The sequence below is a fragment of the Hyalella azteca genome, unplaced genomic scaffold, assembly GCF_000764305.2.
Source record: "Hyalella azteca isolate HAZT.00-mixed unplaced genomic scaffold, Hazt_2.0.2 contig9370, whole genome shotgun sequence".
NCBI classification, from domain to species: Eukaryota; Metazoa; Arthropoda; class Malacostraca; order Amphipoda; family Hyalellidae; genus Hyalella; species Hyalella azteca.
Window position 1 is genome coordinate 240,695 of NW_025939444.1, and position 6,253 is coordinate 246,947.

Sequence of the window (6,253 nt, forward strand, 5' to 3'; positions counted from 1 at the left end):
TATCTTCCACTGAGTAAATGTGCTTATGATTCGATTAATTTTCATTTCATGACCATTTTCCTGTCACCTAAATGGTTTTGTAGTAAGCGCAAACACATTTTACGACATGACTTGAGAAATCTACTAGATTTTGCGCCAATAATTAGGTTAATGACATGCTTAGCGTCAAATTTAACTTGATAGTTGGCAGTTGCTTGTTTAAAAATTAGAACAGAATTCTTTTGAGATCCAACGCGTTAGTTGCTGTTATAATATTACAAAATGGACATGAAAATTATTAAAAATTACTGAGTATTGTACATAATGAAATTAATACGCAATTTGCAAATCGCGAATGTATTAAAATAAGCGTGACAAAACTTCTTCCAGAAGCAAGGAGTTATGGAGGGGCCAGCGCTGTGTTTTTGGTGAGAAGCGATGCGTGATTCTACTTCTATCTCCAGTAGCTCACTGAATAATAATGCATGCAATCTGTACAAGTTTGTAGTTTTCAAAGCTAAACCCCGCATTTCGTTTCTCGGAAAGACAATCAGCCCAAAACTATCTCTGAAGGGCAGCATTTCGTCGCTTCTATCGGATAGATTGCGCTGTAAATAAAAGTTTAACAAGTTTTCGGACAACTTCTAACCTGAAATTGAGGGACTCCAAAGAAAAGTTCCCGCGGTGCCATGCTCAGTTCGCTATTTCCGATGTCATCTTGGACGTATTCCCGGCAAAGAAAACTGCCGTCATCACCGCAATGTTCACGCCAAGACCGGAGCCTGGCAAACGTTGCTCGTACAAAAATTCCGCTTCGTTGTTAGTTTTGTCAAACGAGTAGGCATGCTGCGGCTATTTTTCCCTAAGTTGTCCTGAAATTAGGCTAAGAAAAAGCCCCAACTTTGCCGGTTTTCATGGACATCAGTTTGCCAAACCCGACTGGGAGCGAATACAAATTCTACCAAAGCGCTTCTCAAGAACGGGAAATTCTACCAAAAAAAAAGATAATTGTGAGCTCGTGTGACTTGAGAAAATGTGTTCAAAACCTTGATGATATTGCCTACAATTTTTCGCGAGAGCCAAAAGACCTTGCTTGACTTCAGGCCACTTTTCAAGGTTACCCAATTTTTTCAAGGAGCTTTTACCGAACGGCTAACGTTTAGATTAAATTTAATTTATATTTTTTCATAATTTTTAGATATTGAATTTTAATTTTGTGGAATCTTTAGCCATAAAAGAACTTTCATTTACATTGTTATAATTTTTATTGATTGTCCATCCAATGCATTTACTTCCCACACAATAAGAATTTCCATATTAATCTAATAAAGATTGGAAGTTCATATAAAATAAATGATAGTAAAACTTTGAAAAATCTAGAAATTAAATATTTCCATAAAATAAATATTACCAGAGAAGTCAATGCAGTTTATACCCCCAATAAAATGCATCAACACTAGCGAAAGCTTTTGGGTAACTATTTTATTTATATCGATTGCTGTGAAAGCGACCATCAGTCAATGCACTTGCAGTTCAATTCTCTCAACATTTCGGATCATTTGCAATCTCCCAAAGAACAAGAACGCGATCCAAGTCTTATATTTTCGATGCGGTCACGTATAAAATAAGAGCTCAGACTCCAGTTTTGATTCATTTTTCTTCCCTCGGACGTCTTCCTCGCAGCGACTTTTGAGATGTAATGGTGATCCATCTACGCGTTCAAAATTGATGAAAATTTGCTTGTTTCTTCGCTACACATTTTCTAACTATAATCGTAAATGTAGAGATCAGTGAGTGGGCTTCCGCGAAATTTTTTCAATGAAGTTCTTAATTTAGAAACAAATCAACAGTTGCGATCATATTAGTTTATAATTTTCCCTATCGTTCGTCAGTGGCAAAACATCAGCCAGCTTTCAGATGAACCAAAGTTTTCATTGACGTAACGCATCTAGAAAGTTCGGATCTAAACGAAAAAAGTTTAAAATTAAACTGTTATTATCGAATGAAAGAAATCGAGGCAATCATTTTCTCTTGTGCGACGAGGATATCAATTACTCGATAAAAAAATTCATCTGATCAGGCCTTTTTGAGCTCAATTCTTCTGCCATAATATTTTAACGGCATTGCAGCCAATGTCTGGAGGTCATTAGTGCAAGAAAAGTGTCGGCAATAAGCACATTTTTATGACGTTTAGATAAATTCAATTCACACAGTATTTTTGCCGTCTTTGCATCGGAAGTTTAATATGTGAACTGCAAGCAATTAGGCCTTGCAATAATTTATAATAAAATTGTTTTGTTCTGGCTTAGTTAATAAGAAATATTTTGAGGCTGAAGGTTTGCAAAGATTAAATGATATTATAGATTGGGAAAACATTCAAAGAAGCGCATTTCATGCAACGCATATTCATAATTATTATTCTACCGATAAAGTATTCGCTTTTCATTATTTTCGTGCGGACAAACAAGTGCGAAATGTTAACTGAATAACATTTTTATTTATTCTTGAATTATTGGAATTAATTTAATTGAAATTCATATATAATACATATAAATAATCCAGTTAGAATGATTTATTCTACTTGAATTTCGCATTCAAACCACTTTTTATTTATCTCGCAGCCACGACGACCTGAACGACAGGCAGTGTTAAATTTTACTTGACAGCAATTTATTTTTCCAGTACATTGCACCGAGCATTTTGCTCCGCGGGAAATGCTTTGTGAATTCTGGAGGTGACACTTAAGCGGTTAGCTTGATAGGTTGCTCGTACCGCATATTGTATTGCTTAGCTGCGGCACCACGAGCGCTGGCTAGGTTGCTCGTACCGCATATTGTATTGCTTAGCTGCGGCACCACGAGCGCTGGCTAGGTTGCTCGTACCGCACCGTTGCTTGAGTTGCGGTGCTACGCGTCACGAAGCTCCAAATTAAAAGCATGTTTTTCTGCAAGAATGCGCTGACAGTGTAATGAATTCGGCCCAAGATATATTAAGATTTTTACGTAGGATAAAAATTCTGTGCAGTTATGCGGAGTGACGGTTATGCATTTGCCTTGATAAGATTTACAAAACAAATATAATATTTCTAAACCAACACCAAGTATTACAGTAAGAATTAGTTCCTGATGAATTTAAAATTGAAATTCGATGGGTAAGAACAGTGTTGAAAATTTCCGGTCTCCTTTGCGATTTGTCAGCATGCAAAGTAATTTTTTGTGTTAATTATTGACCAATATATTCCTTTCAATAAACTTTAGTGTTTATTTTTGTCCCATATAATGAGTAGCGCAAGTTTAATTCTCGAGTTTCAGTGCAATTCTCTTCATTCTAATACTTTTTCGCTCATTTTTGGGTTTCATCTGTGTCATGAAGCGCTTCGGGAAATATTAGCAAATTTATTGTGTTATAATTTGCTATTTGGAATGGTAGTTGAATAATTGCCTGGGGCAATAATTTATTTGATATTGAAACGGGCTCTGAGGGAGAGGAATTCTCGCATCACAATAACGGCATATTACCATGCATCTAATGGGAATTCATAAATTCTTCATAAATTCTATTGTTAATTAGTCTCATAAATTCTTCATAGAATCCTGTAATGTTCCTATTAGTTCAGTTTTATAGGATTTAGTTGATTCGTTGACGGTAACTTCCGATAGGGTGCTTGGGTTATTGGGATTGGTCCAGGTTACAAGTTTATTAAAGTAGAGGAACAGCAGAACAGAGGAGGGAAGTTCTCCTACAATCTATTCACGCATTTAATTAAATCAATTAAACACTAATAACCAGATAATTACAACAAAATTCTAAATATATTTCTCACAGTTATTCTAGAAACTAGATAACTAAACGCTACAAACTAGATAACATAGACGCTTACCAAGAGCAAGAACACAAGCGGCTGGCTTCAGTAAAAATCAACGAAGGACCAAACAGTAAGGCAGGTTCTTCCAATACTTTGGTTGATGTTGCCATAACATCTGTTACAAAATTCCAAAAGCCAAACGTCATTGCAAATCCTATCATTAATAAATCATCATTATATAAAATTCATTAGATATTAGTCTCGAGCTTTGGCGAAAATAACTAAGACTCACAAATGCATTGTCATGAAAGATTTATTTACGAATTTAGCACTGGAATTTTGGCATTTATTTTCAGGACATCGCTTTTAAACTATGCAGATGTGGCATGCATTATATAACTGCAGGCGCATGCCAAAGGAGTATGCATTATATATCTGCAAACGTATGCAAATGCAGCATGCATTATATAGCTAATACATAGTCGAGATAACTGTGCTATAGTTTTTCCACTATTTCCATCACATCGTCGTAGGTGTAACTAAACCATTGAACACTTGGCTTTTAACCGAAATTTCGCTCGATGATATTTTTTAGTGACCAGAGTGAGATAAATATGCATAATTTTCTCAGTATTATTATCTCAAAGCCTAGTTAAATCTAAAATTTGAATTGATCTTTACAGTACGCGGAAATATAAACGATGATTCAGCTCTATTTATTTCCCAATAATAACAATAATCCCATGTAATGATAAATAAATAAAATCAAGCCTTAGCGCCGTATAATTCTGAGATTGCTACGTAATTTTCTGTAGGAATCAGAAGCAAAAATTATCCCAATTGTCCAGTGCAGCCCACGCACTGGTGATATTTGATGGTCTTTCTGTGAATTTATGGTGAAATTCAGGAGGATCTGTATGACCAAAACTCGCTAAGTACACGTAGCGGCCGATTTCTCATCTGTGATTGGTGGATTTAGCTTGAAAAGCTGTCAGTGATTGGCTGACTGAGTAACGAACATGTTTTTTATATGTTTTTGGGGAAGTTGGCCCCAGGGATTTTTGGAAGAACTGCTAAATAGTATTTTCCGCTAAATGCAACATTTCCACATGGATTATTTATTGCCGGCATTGAAGCATGGTAACGCTTAACGGATTTTTCAATTATTAATTGATATACGGATTGATATTAATAAAATTCACAAATTAAAAACAAATATTATAATACACAAATTGAAGCACGTGTTAAGGATACCTTCACCCCATATGTTCCAAATATCTTATTATAGGATCACTCATCTTACCCGGGATGATTTATTTTGCGTGGTCACTTCTCCTTGGATTTTTTATATAAATTTTTGAAACTTATTTATTAATATTTTGAGTCGAATTTAACTGGATTCAACTCATCTCATGTTCACCAAATTTAAAAATTTAAGATCCAAATTATTTCAATATTCAATAAATATTTTGATGCACGTTCGACTAATCTCCCGAATTTCAGCGCCTGGCTTCATAAATACTCTCGTGCGAGAAAAAAAATAATAACATAATAACGTAGCCATGCAAGCTCAAGCAGGATGCAGCTATTTTGCTGAACATTAAATTTAAAATGTCCAATTTGTAGGAAAAATTTTAATACCAGAAGTTCGAAATATTTTCTATGTTAAAACCATGTCAAACCTTAATCTTGGCAAAGACATTTGAACATCTGTGATTAATAACGATCCTAAATGTAATTATTAAGAACTTCAGATAAATAATAGCAGTATACACTGCAATAATTGATATAAAGTTCAACGGTTTCTCCGTCTAGTTTGACAAATTGACAGTCCGGTGACAATGGGTTCCACTCAGAATGAATTAAAAACAATACCGATAAATTTTAAAGTGACCTGCGCATGATATTGGCATTGAAGTGTTCTTCAGCGCCCTTTGGTCTCCAAGTCTGCAGGCCCACTTCAAAATTTCCAATCGAGAACAAAAACTTATGGTGGAGTGACCAGCAAGAAATGTAGGAGTGGAAATCACTTATCGAGTCTTCTGACGGAAACGTGTAGAATTTCCACTTTTTGAGCTCGTCGGTTGAAAAAACTATTCGATTAGATTAAAAAAATAATGAGTCTATAATACTTCAAATACTGCATTTCAAACATCGGATAAAATATTTTACGACGTTAAAATTTCCAAATAAAGGCCATTCTCGGAAAATAATTTTGTGTTAAGGTGCTCGCTGCTTGCCATATGATCATTCATAAATATTTTTTTTACCATGACGAATATCTGTGATTTAAAGATATTCTGTGTTTCAGGGGCCGTCAGTCTGGACGTTTTTAGTGCAGTATTGGCCATGTTTTCCATCTATATGCCTGCGCCATCAATCACATGGTTTCATTGCTTCCTAACCTGCGCCAATTTGCATGGCAATTGTAGTTTCCCATACACTACCAGCATAGTCACATTTTTACTA